The sequence below is a fragment of the Phoca vitulina genome, unplaced genomic scaffold, assembly GCF_004348235.1.
Source record: "Phoca vitulina isolate PV1807 unplaced genomic scaffold, GSC_HSeal_1.0 scaffold37, whole genome shotgun sequence".
NCBI classification, from domain to species: domain Eukaryota; kingdom Metazoa; phylum Chordata; class Mammalia; order Carnivora; family Phocidae; genus Phoca; species Phoca vitulina.
Genome location: NW_022589740.1, coordinates 13,545,498 through 13,559,507, shown reverse-complemented (window position 1 = coordinate 13,559,507; position 14,010 = coordinate 13,545,498). Strand labels below are relative to the sequence as shown.

Below are 14,010 nucleotides of genomic sequence, written 5' to 3'. Positions count from 1 at the left end.
TGATGGAGTTGTCTCCTGTAGGAGATTATCTTTATCAATGAGCCTGGTTCAAGCTCTTGGTTACCTCTCAAATCTTTGTGATTGTCCCAGTTGCCTTCTTTGTTCTTAGTGGCTCTCAGTAGTTGAGCTTTTTTGCCAAAATATGCCAGTGTCCCAAAGTGGGGGAAAACCACAGTCAGCACCTATATGCAGGCTGGTAGAAGCCAGCCAGGTCCTCAGGCAACAGCTGGAAATGCATATAGTTAAGGCCTTTCCAAAGATAAACAGGGAAATGGGCTTTTTTGTCTTCTCCCTCTATGTTGGACCTGGGTATATAGCCATGAAGGTATAGTTCTTCCCCCATTAATAACTGCTTCCTTGTTTGCTACAGTCCTTGTGTGACTCATGGCTACATTGGCTCTCAGAGTCAGGCAATATAGGGGACCATTCATTGTGTAGCAGCTGCAAACTTAGGGCACCAGACATGTGTACAAGCTCATTCTAGGGAGATAATGGTGATTTTGAACAGACTTCAGTGAGAAGGCAGAAGTGGTATCTACTGGCTACACCATTCTGTGGGAAGGACCACAGTCAGCCCCTACATGTGTGCTAAATTAGAAGCTTGATCCGCAATCAGCAGCTTCTGAAGTGTGCAAATAGACCTCTTTCAGAGAAGGACTGGCAGATCAGTGTTTCTATCTGCACCCTCTGCATTGAGCCTTGTTTCAATATGAGTGATAAGGGTATTTTCTCATTTATCCAAAGTGTTACAGTCAGTCAGCTAGTTTCTAGATTTCTTTCAGAGTGAATTTCCCCATGTGCAGCTGTAGATTCAGTCTGTCCATGGAGGAGATGAGTTCAGGAATCTCCTATGTTGTATAAGAACCTCTTACATTGTTATTTTTAAATGAATACTGTTTTGTCAAATATTTTTGACATTTGTGTTAAAATCTATAACTATACTAATGATAATTACTTGGACTTAACTGTCTATTTAAGAGTGTTCAGTCCTTCCAATTAATCACTTTTAAGTAAGTCTTCTCCACAAAATTATTAATCACAGTATACATTTTACTTGGTCAGAAGATGTTTATCTTCAAGTAACTTTTCCAAGAAAATATATAGATAATAGGTTTTCTTTTTTAAATTTCAGAATGTTCATAAATTCCTTTCTCACATGAATTATAATATTTTAATTTTAAAATTCTTGGCTGTACAACACTTTTCTTATCAAAACTTCACAATTTCTGCTCTGCTCATCTTCTAGATATTTTTCTTCCTTAATCTTTATTCTTTATTCTGGGATTCTTTCCTTTTAACTCACTTTATGTATTACTTTAAAAATATGGAAAATAGAAAATTAATTTAAAAAATACTTGTATCAATGCATCCGTTTGACAGACCTGGAGCAGTTCCTGTCTGCTGCTAAGGTTTCCACTAGAGATGCAAGAAAAAAGTGTCCTCGCGCTTTCTGTCTGTCTCATTATGGCAGTCAAGATTGAATGGGGGAGTACACGGAAAAACCAGAAGAATTTCTGCAACTCAGAAGTAACCTTGTCAACAATGAAATCTTGTTTTACTCCAAAGTATCTGAAATTTGAGTTTATGAGAAGTGTTGCAAAAATAAAAAAAAAAAAAAAAAAAAAATACTTGTATCCCCACAATCAGGAGAGACTCAGTGGATAAGATCATTGTTTTTTAATGTTTATGTTTATATATTTAATTACTATTACACTATATAAACAGTTTATATAGTCATTTTTTCCTACTATTAGATTGTGTGGGGTTTTTTTTTTAGTTGTATAAATATTCCTTTAAAAACACAGTTTTTAATGATTTCCTAATTATTTATCCTATTGTATGATAATATATCTAAGCACTCCCATATTCTTAGATATTTAGAGTTTCATGTTTGTGATAACAAATCACCCAATGAATGTTTATGTATAAATGTGTGCAGGCTTCTCTGTTTTCTTAGGGAAGATTCCTAGGAAATAATGTATTGACTCAAAGGATATGAACTCTTGAGATTTTTTTATACATCGGAGGGGGAGACGAACCATGAGAGACGATGGACTCTGAAAAACAAACTGAGGGTTCTAGAGGGGAGGGGATTGGGGGGATGGGTTAGCCTGGTGATGGGTATTAAAGAGGGCATGTTCTGCATGGAGCACTGGGTGTTATATGCAAACAATGAATCATGGGACACTACATCAAAAACTAATGATGTAATGTATGGTGATTAACATAACATAATAAAAAAATAAATTTAAAAAATACATAATACAAAATTGATTTCCTAAAAGATTATGCTAAATCATAACATCTAGAGCTTGCATAACTGCAATTTTTAACATCTCATATTATAATTAATGGAAAGAACCTATCATTGCCAATTTAACAGAGGAAACTTACATCATATGATTTGAATGTCTTTTTATTTATTTGATTATTAGAGAGAGAGAGGTTATGCACTTTTTCCTGTGTTGAGTGGCTAATTGTATTTCCTCTTTTTTGAATTGCCTTTCCATATCTTATCTAGTACAGGGGGTTAGCAACTCTGCCTTTTGAGAAGTGCCAGAGATGTGCTTTGATTTACATTTAATCAATCAGAATATGTATTTTTTTATTTTCAAATAGCTTTAAAGCAGGGCCTGAAATGTTTATTTTTATCCGAAGGAGTCATAGTTGAAAAACAGTTTGTGACAGACTCTTTAAGCATTTAGCGTGATGGAGAAGAAATCTAGGAAGAATTAGATTATTATCATTTGGTAATTCACACTTTTTCCACCTGAATGCCTGTAGTATGTTTTTGAATTTTCTGAATTTAATAAATCTGTCTAAAATATGTCTATATGTGGGTCTCTCTTCCATAATTTCATCTGGGAAAAGATAAGCCCTCTTACTGAACATATTCCATAGTACTATTCAGCTGATTTGCTTTTTCTACATATATTTTATTAATATGTTTATTTCACTTATTCATTCTCTCCTCTCTCTTTCTCTCTAACTCATATATACCCATAATTTTTAGGCATAGTTTTGTCCTCTTTTCTTCAATGAGTTATCTCATCATTGTTTTCCTCTTTGTACCATTTTCCTCTGCATTTAATGTTTCATTTCTCCACTTCCATTTTGCTTTACTCTCAGTTATTTGTAGTTGCTCATTAGGATGATTTTTTGTTTCCTATAATATTTCCTCAGAGTTGTGATTGGCAGAACAATGACCTCCCAAAGATGTCCATATCCTATCCTCTTATTATACTACAGCAAAAAGGGCTGTGTGGGTGTGATTAGTTAGGACTTTATATCCTGGATAATCCAGCTGAGGTTAGAGAGAGAGAGAGAGAGAGAGAGAGATGTGCTGATAGGAGAGGGATCAGTATGAGATTTGATTTTGCTGACTTTGAAGATGAGGGAAGTGGTTGCCTACAAACCAAGAACTGTGGGCAACCTCTAGTTGTCGGCAAAGGCAAGGAAATAAATTCTCCCCTAGAGTCTCCAGAAAGAAATACAACACCTTGATTTTAGCCCACTGAAACTTGTACTGCACTTCTAACCTACAGAACTATAAGATAACTGTGTGTGTTGTTAAGCCACTGTTTGTAGTAATTTGTAATGCCGGTAATAGAAAACTATTACAAGAGGTATACCTTCAGAGTTGTGGTTCTTTCTTACCTTTTTACAAGCCAAATCCATATAATAATTCTTAAAGAATGAAAGTTTTCATATATGGATTGAACTTGGCCTTATTCACTGTATACCTCTGTATTGTTTGTATACCTTTCTTAAATCTATAATCAGATGCATTTGATTAGATCACAGTCAAGCATACAGGATATATTTATCCATGTATGGGTTATATGTTGGTATCTATATTTACATAGCTCTTTGGCATTCTGAGCTGATAGATTACATGGAAAATCACAGTTATCTCTATATTTCTAACCTTAAACCTACATTAGTACTTTTGTTTCTTCTTGTTTTTATACCAGCTACAGTATTTTACTGTAGAGACTATGTAATCTAGGGTGTAATTTGCAGTCATCAACTTTCTACCTAGTTTTCTGAGATTTATAATCTATGCATCAGTATAGGAAGGAAGGTAGTGACGAACAGGATGATGAGGCAAAAGACAAGCAATATTTCTGAAAATTAAAAAACAAATTATTCCATGAAAAATGTCAATGGCTTTTGTATTTTGTGAATGATAACAGACATGCATTACTTAAACTAGAACATGTTTATTATAGAATAGTTAAAAATTTCAGAAAATTATAAAACACAAAATACAAATTATCTGATGTCTCAAAGGTGGCTGCTTCCTAATATAATATTGTATAACCTTTAAAACATTTTAAAATATTGAAATCATATGGTTTTAAAATCTCATTTGTCCACTTAATATATTAAATGTCTTTCCCCAAGTCATAAGTTTTACCTTGGATTATAGTGATTCTTTAATTACTTCTATTGTATGTATTATTTACATGGTGAGTGTATATACATCCTCAAATCTTTTACATATGAGATGAGACAAGTCAGTAGACTACACCTAATTTCTTTTAGATTTAGTAAGTTTTTGTCTCTTCAAGCTTTTAAGCATCCATAGACCACAGTGGTCATGCTTCCCAGATTTTTGCAGTAAGTTGACTGAATGACTTGTGGCCAAAACATACAGTAGTAAAATAGGTTATTTCCTTTTTTCTTATTTAATATTTTGTTGTTTATATGTTTTTCCTTAGTTTGGAAATGAGAGAGATTGTACCTAAAATTAATAAGCAGGTGTAATATTAAGCCTAAATTTGTGCAAGGTTCTTCTACTTATGCTCTTATCAGTTGATAGCAATGAAATCCATAATCATAATCACAGAAAAATAAAATTTAGAGTGAGGTGGCACATTAGAAATTACCAGTTTACCACTCTTATCTTAGATCTGAGTAAACTGAGGCCCAGAGAGGTGACATAAAGAAGTTCACAGCTATGTGTTAGTAATATCAAAACTAAATTTCAAACTAAAATTCAAATCACTTTTTCTTCTAGTACTTTAGCATCAGCAAGAAAACAACCACCACAAAACACATCTGACTTCCACTTATAGTTTCTTGCTTATCCATTTCTGTCTGAATCTACCTCCTTTCTTATGGCATATTTCTAGATCTGTGGAATTTAATAATGAGACTGGCCTCTGATCATCTTGATTGAAGAACTGTCAGACATCACTATCAAAGGGCCTTTTCTTTTTGGAAGGAGATACATGTACCCCCATCGGATTTATGCATGAGCTTTACTTCCCTTTTCAAATAGACCTCTTTGTTTCTGTTGTTCTATGTTCTCAAAATTGTGTGTGGCCAGTGGAATTAGTTTTGCCCATGAGAAAAAGTCCTACTTGTTTTTCATTATTATACTTTATTCTGTTTATCTATTCTATAGGTTGATGCAATATCCAATTTTGTTTTTTAAAGTACAGTATAATTTAAAATATGTTTTGTTGTGATTTTTAATTCGGGAGATCATATCTCATTTTTTTGTTATTTATTTCACATGTTTGTGATCATTGAGACTTAAGTCATTAACTGCTGTTTTGTAAGAGTCATTTGATGTTGAAGAATTATTTTAATCCACTTAAAATAATTTTTTTTTAATTTTCTTCTAAAAACAGGAAATCAAATGTTGATGAAAGAAAAAAACAAGTCAAAATAAGTTTGTCTCACTTTAGTTAAATTTTATAGCACCTTATTTCCTAAATCCTGTTTGGTCAACTTTTGTAACTTGTATAAATACATCTAGGTCACAATGAATTCTTGGTAAATGACATTATAAAATTCAGAGTAAAATGGAAAGAAGTGATTTAAAGGATGACAGATAGATGGATAGATAGATAGATTGATTGATATAGATATTGATTTATTGACAGGTTGATTCTGTATTTCAAGAATAGGATTCCTTGCTTCCTTATCAATACATTTTCTTCAAACACCTCCATTCATGCTCTTTAGCAAAACTGTGTATCTTATTTTGTTTTTATTAAAGATTACATTAAATTACCAAATACCCCGTAATAGGCATCTGGGATAAATTACTAATCTTTTACTCTGCTCATTTTCCCTGCAAAGATATTAGCAGGATTTGTCGCAAACTGATGAAGTTATCATTTGGTTAAACAGAAAATCAGCTAAGGCCTTGCTACTCAAAAGGTAGTTCAGTGACCAGAATCTTCACATTGGATATTCAGAAATGTACAGAAAGTATATAACATTTCCCATATACCCACCACTAAGAAGAATTAGCAAATACTTACATTTGCTTCAAATATTATCTTAAAGAAATGAAACATTACAGATATAGCCAAAGTCTTCTGGAAACTCCTGGCCCCTTTAACCTCTGTCCTCCATATCCCATATTGAAGTCTGTTAACACAATTCATTTTTTAAATTACATATGTATGTTGATAACCAATGTGTAGTACTGTTTTCTGTATTTTAAATGTTTTGTATAAATGATGTGGTACTGTACTTACAATTCTATGACTTTTTTTAAGGGTAAAATAAAACATTTTATTTTTCTTTTCTTAATAACAGTTTTTCTCAAAGTATTTATAGTAAGTAACAATTAATTGTGTGATTGTAGCATAGAGATAAGTAAATGAATGACAGAAATTTTATAAGGGATGGGAGGGAGGGATTGTGAATGCTCTAAAACCCTTGAAGAGTTATAGTGTATTTGAAGGTGGACTTGGATTAGTCATAAACATAAATATATATTACACATTTAAATGACTTTGTCTCATTCAACATTAGTTTTGAAATTAACCATTTAAATGTTTCTATATTATAAACATTGTTTTCTTCTGTGAATTTTAAAGTTTTGGTCTTTCCACTTACGTCTTTGCTCTTTACTTTTAGTCCATCTAGAATTTGTTTATGTAACCCGATGTAGAAAAAAAATGTGATTTTTTAATGATTTTATTTAAATTCAAGTTAGTTAACATATAGTGTATTGTAGTTTCAGGGGTAGAATTTAGTGATTCATCAGTTGCATACAACACCCAGTGCTCATCACATCAAGTGTCCTCCTTAATGTCCATCACCCAGTACCCCACCACCTCCATCTCCCCTCCAGCAACATTCAACTTGGTATTTATATACTAAAAATGTCCATAAATTTGGAAGATAAAAGTTTTAAAAGACTGATAAAATGGTGCCTGTGAATGGCATGGCACAGATGTAAACAGGGGTGGCATGTTTTAATTGAATTTTGAGAAATAACTGGAGCCTAATGTAGTCTTAACTTAGCACGCGCAAAAGGAAAATTTGATTTTGTGTCTTTAAATATATATATCTCTTGGAGGAGGAAAAATACTCAAAATGGAGAATTTCTTAGGATATACCATAGATGAATACTTCAAAACTGTTTTATTGTCTTTGTTTCATGTCCAAACTTCTAAAATAGAATCTGATTAGGTATTTGATTTCCCTGGGACCGTACATTTGGGAAGGTGTGCCTGGGATAATGAATGTATTTCATACACTGTAGAAAAATACCCAAATGTAAATGAACAAGATAGTTTTTGATTAAAAAATTAATCTGGTGTGGATTTAGATCATGGTGATGCTGATCAACTCTGCATTACTAACTGAGCTGAAAAAACTGTTAGTTTCAATTAGGTTATCAATTCTGATTTATTGGTAATGGCTGCTTGTGTTGATGAGTATTTTGAGGTCAGCCTCATCATATGAATGCAGTGATTTATTAGCAATGTAACAGTGAGATGGGAAAGAAAGATTGGCAGTATAAATATCACATATTTGCCATCCTTATTGTACTCATTTTTTAACCACTGAGGTAGAGTGTCAAAGCAGCCTAATCTAAAATAGTTATGTTTGCCTTGTCTTTCTACAATGATAACTATACTATAGCTGTCTATTAATCAAGAGCAATTTAACAAGGGTGAATTTGTAGGTACACCATAAGCAAAGATGCTACAGTAATATAGAACCAATTGTCTCCCCATTACAGAAAATACATGGATAGTCACAAATGCACTGATAGTCTCCAATAGGGTAAAGTGCTCTAAAACTAATGCTGTAATAACTAGCTTCACTTAGATAATTTAACTGAACTAAACTGTCTTAACTCTATTTTGAACAACATATTTTACATATTTAATTTTTACTTTTTAAAGCTACTCTTCAAAAGCAATAGTATTTTACCCATTTTACATTCAAGGGAACTGAGGCTCAGAAATATTGACGAATTTGCCAAATGTCTAAAATAAGAAAATTGTTTAACTTAACCTGGTGAGTTACAATACTTACCTAAAGTCACAAAACTATTAGATAATATAGTCATAATATGAACCCACTCAAAATGCCACCAATGTCCTCTCTTTCCAGTATGATATAATGTTATTAGATAGTCTTCTAGAAAGTCCTTATGCTTTCTTTGTTAGCCTTCTACTATGCAAAGATATAGTAAAGCCTTTATTCACATATTTATTATAAAGGTCATAAATTCACATATGTTCAGAGATCATTAATATAGAGAGATGAATATAGAGCACTAAAAAGGCCATTCATTCCCTTACCATGGGGTTTTCAAGGAAAGAATGTATACATGTATAAGTATATATTTTTTTCAATATGTATATTATATAATGTCGATATATAAATAATATATATCTAAAATACTAATTCATTTAATTATTGATTTGGGGATTTGGGCTCATTTAAAATGTAACTAAGAAATTAGAAAATCTAAAAGCTCCACTTTACTTCAGATCACTTCTATACTGAAAGCTACTCAAGAATAGCTACTGTCTAATTCATCATTCTTTCCAGTACCCAGAAGGCTAATTGTACTGTAAAGAAAAATTTTTGATGAATAAATGAAGAAAACTAAAGGTTATCTATAAATTAGAAGTGATGGGACTTACTTTGCAAGAATATTGAAAATACTGAATGAGTGACTGTTTGTAAAACACCTACATAGTGCCTAGAATGTGCATTTATTTTCAGGACCAACTCCTACTTGAATAAAAGAAATGTGGAATTTAAACTCTAAAATGAGGTTTTTCACATTTTTCTATGCTTAAGGACCTTGTGAGGAGATTGCCTTCAGTGAATATTCCCAAATACCTCAATTCAAGTGAGTAGCCCAAGAATCTATCTTTTAAACAAGCATAAAAGGTGATCTAGATGCACAAAGAGCATGGACAATACTTTAGACAATATAGATCTAGAAAGCACTGTTAACTAGACTGAATTGTTTATTTACAGTTTCAGGAGTTGACACTTGACATAATAATTTTAAAAGCAATAACATTTAGAAATTTTAAAAGCATAATATTTAAAAAGCATATTGCAATATGTGTTCTTAAGTAGATAAGAACCCCATGCAGCTAGACGAAGAGCTCCTGAATTATTCCTGTTGATCTGTGACCATCTGGTAATGGGGATTAAGAACTAGTCCTCTCTCCATTAAATAATAATGCATTATCATTACATTCATCTTCCTTTCCTCCCACACCACCTACAACATGATAGAATAATCACGTTTCTTCCAGCTACAGTACACAAAATGTCTTTTGGAACATGATTTAGAAAATTTTAAGAAGGGACTTGTCCTCTTCTCAGATCTACCATTTACACCTAAAATAATAGTTTGTAAAGTTATAGAATATGTGAACCTCATGCAGAGTACATTTTGAAGCTCAGTGTTCACTTTCTAAGTTCAATAATGCTCCAGATCTCCAGACACTGCACAATTTACTTTTAAAATGTTCAAATCACTTTTCCAATGACGAATCCTAAGTGCCCTTTGAGTATGTGAGAATGGACACACTGGGAAAGAAAGAAGAGCAAGGAAATGGGGGGAAAGGAAGGATATAGAGAAAGCAAGCAATTACAATTTCAAATGACCGAAGGCATTATGAAATACCTAATAATTTTTAGAGTCGTGGGAGCTTCTGATAGCGGTGCTGAAAGTAAAAAGATACCTGGTGCTGTGAGCCTTTTCCGAACTAGAGCTCACACTCAGCTGTGCTGTCTTCCTTAACACCACTCTGGTGGTCTCCTCTCTGGCTTCTCCCTGGTTATTACAATATCAAATTTCTCAATCTGGACCGAAGCTAGGAATCTTTGTTTGCAAAGCCTTCTGTTTAGGGGAAACTTCTAGTTCCAGTGAAATAGAAAATAAATAGATGTATCTGTTTCTGCATGTTGTAAAAACTTGACAGTAGAACCATGCATTTTCTGTGCAGTAGGTTCAAAAGTGGGCTTTTCATGTAAACTCGAGTCTCCTTCATTTTTGAGGTCAGTTCAATCTTCCAAACTATGCTTTACTTTAGGAATCACAGGTATTGGTGAGGTTTATACAAATTAACTCTGATGAGATTAGGAAAATATTATTCGTTTTCATATAACCATTTTTTACTATAACTTTCACTCTCTGACTTAAAACATATGCTCCTTTGGAAAATATTCATTAACCTTTCACATGATGTATAACTAGCTTTATCACAGTGGATTAAAAAAAAATCCCACTTAGAGTTTTGAAAGAGAGACCCAGTGGGAAATACACAAATGGTAAACTCTACCGAAGGACACAAAAAGGCCCATAAAACATCAGAAGGGTTATAGAGGTCTATGGATTTTAATTGCTGTGTGCCATTGGGCCTTTACAAAGCAATCAAGCAGGCAATCTCCAAAGACAGTCCTGCCATAATACATTTAACAATAGAGTTCTCACCCCATCGGCAGACTAGGGTTTATGAAGGTCCCAATAGCAATTAATGACCTTGTATGCTGAGAGAGAGGGAGAGGGAAAGAGAGAGAGAGACTTAAATTGACTCTCTTTTTGATGTATAAGTATAGAAATGATAATTTTAAGAGGAAGGAAGTAAAAGTTAGAGTTAAGGAATGCAATGACTTTATTAAGTGTACTTTATATTTTCTTTCTTTCTACCTTTCCCCAAAGGTAAAGAGAATTAGCGAAAAGAAGTGTGGTCACCAAGATGAATTATTACTTGAAAGGCAGTTTTATTTTGTTCATTGTCTGGTGTGGGGAAAGTGAAAATGATAAATTTATTTGTTGTTGACCATAACACAATTACTCAATTATTTGAATATGATGGAATGATAATTGTAAACCCTAAGACACCCTGAATATCCAACTTTCATTGATCCCAACTCACTAAAACTAATATTAATATTTATACTTCCTTGCATACCTGCTCTTCATCACACACTACACCTTATTTTATCTAATCCTAGGATTAAATGTTACTCTATTTAACTGATAGTGTAGAGCAGGTAGAGAGATGACTCAAGGCCAGACCACATTGGGATTCAATCCTAGATATTTTAAGACCACGGACTCGACATCTTTCTACCATATGTAGAACAGTCTTTCATATGCCACAGCTGTGTTATAGGAAGTGTGCTTTGCAACAACTTTCTTCAACTCTGGCCTAGGCTTCTGGAAGATTGAAGTGTTTGGATGTGATTAGATATACTCTTCCTGTCTTCCTTGAAATGTCCACTAAGCAAGACTCGGGAACTAGACATTGGCAGAGACTGTAAACAGTATAAAATCCTTCTGCCTAATATCCAGTGCCTTATCCTGACTAGACCTATTGGCCTCCAGAGAACACTGTTCAGTAGACTTCTCATTTAATTCCCATTATCTGCCACCATTTTGTCACACTGGTGCTTGGGCCCAGTTCCCCAGGCTGAGTTTGTGTCTGCTGCCTCATACCATGGGAGGCAGGAGAGGGCAGGTCTGAAGAAATTTCAAGCAAAAACCAACCAAACAAAAATTTCATGTGAATTGCATTTATGGCTTCTTAGAACATTCCCTTGTCCTTTGCTTTTTGTGGGTTGAAGGTAGTTATCTCTCTATACACATCTAACATTGAATTTAGAGTATACTCTTTTACCTCTCAGCACAGACCCTGGCTTAAGGGGAAATAAAATCTATCTCATTTTGTCCCAGACACTTTTCTTAGGAGTTATCATTTAACTCTTGCTTTGCCCTTTCAACATACCTTACGTCAGCTGAAGAACAATTTGTGATAGAGGGAAGATAAGAGAGTACAATCACTGCCCCCAAAACTTACCAAAAAAATAGTTCATAAAAAATGATCATCACATAAAACATGGTTCCCCTTATTTGTGTGTGTGTAGTTGATGTGTTAGTACCACGGGATGGCTCTCACACCAAGAGGGAGAAACTCGGATGAGAGCAATAATTATAGCTGTCTTTATTTTAAGCTTCCTAGGAATGAAGCTCTTTGCAAAGTGTTTTACATATTTATTTTTACTTAACCAATGTTTAATTAGAACTTTACAGTTTCCAAAGATAATTTCACAAAAACAATCAATCTCATAACTGGATTTTTAATGTAAATGGCTCTATCCACTCCATTTTAATTTATGCCTGAAATTGGAAGAGAATAATGTGCAATATACCTTGATGTAAATAAAACAATTGTCTCTTTAATTCTTTCATATGCGTACCTCCTGATTTTTCAAAAGATTATCTCATATTGAGTAAAAGTTAGTCCTTAAAATAAACCCACACAAGGTACAAGACCTGCTCTTCTTGCCTCTCTGATCTCTTCTCCTAACTCCCACCACCTTTGACCCCAGCCACCCAAGCTTCTCCTCATCCTAGAACAGGCAACAGTTCTACTAACTCAAGGCCTTTCCTCTTGTTCTGCCCTCTTTCTGGATGATTCTTCTTCCTGATGTCTTTCTGGATTTCACCCTCAATGTCAGGACTTGCAGATAGGTCACCTTCTCGGTGAGGTTTTGGGGTTTTTTTGTGATATTCCATTTTAGAATGTCTGCCCCAATCCCACACTTCCTATCTTTACTGATTTATTTTTCTTTTTAGCTAATTTATTACTCTCTGACATATACTTTACTAATTTAATTTCTTCCCAGCTTTATTGAGATGTAACTGATGTAACATTATATAAGTTTAACATATACAGTGTGATGATTTGGTGTACATATCTATTGTGAAATGATAACCGTAATAAGGTTAATTAACACATCCATCACCTCATATCATTGTCTTTTTTTTTTTTGTTTTGCATTGAGAACATTTAAAATCTATTCACCTAGCAACTTTCAAGTACACAATACAGTGTTGTGAACTATAGTCACCAACCTGCACAATAATATGCCCAGAATTTATTCATATTCTAACTGTAAGTTTGTGCTTTTTGACCAACATCCTCCCATTTCTTCACCCTACAGGCCCTGGCAGCCACCAATCTACTCTTTGTTTCTATGAGTTTGACTTTTTATAATTCCACATTAAAGTGAGATCATACAGTATTTATCTTTGCCTGATATATTTGACTTAGCATAATGCTCTTAGGGTTCATCCATGTTATCACAAATAGTAGGATTTTCTTCTTGTTTATGGCTGAATATAATATATATATTTTGTGTGTATTTTTTTTTCTTTATCCATTCATACGTCAGTGGGCACTTAGGTTGTTTCCGTGTCTTGACTAATGTGAATAAAGCTGCATTGAACTTGGAATGCAGATATCTCTTTAAAATAGTGATTTCATTTCCTTTGAATATATACCCAGAAGTGGGACTTCTGGGTCATATGGTAGTTCTCTTAAAGTTTTTGAGGAATCTCCATACTGTTTTCCATATTGGCTTTATCAATTTACATTCCAACCAAGGGTGCACAAGGATTCCCTTTTTCTACATCTTTGCCCACACTTGTTATCTCTTGTGCAGTTTTTGTTATTGTTGTTGTTGTTTTGCTTTGTTTTATTAGAATTAGCAGGTGGGAAGTGATATCTCATGGTGGTTTTTACTTACATTTCCCTTATGGTTAGTTAGTTGAGTATCCTTTCATATACCTGTTGGCCATTTGGATGCCTTCTTTGGGAAATGTCTATTCAGTTCCTTTACACACTTTTTAGTTGAATTGTTTTTATTTTTGTTTTGTTTTCTGTTGATTTTTATGAGTTCCTTATGTATTTTGGAAATTAACCTCTA

The 14,010-nt window shown here is 33.5% G+C and overlaps 1 non-coding gene across 1 annotated transcript; it reads left to right on the top strand.

The window, feature by feature from the left end:
• Positions 1 to 1,363: 1,363 nt before the first annotated feature.
• LOC116646779 lies at positions 1,364 to 1,497 on the top strand. The gene has a single exon (XR_004302219.1). It is a non-coding gene; the product is annotated as a small nucleolar RNA SNORA31 (small nucleolar RNA).
• Positions 1,498 to 14,010: the final 12,513 nt, after the last annotated feature.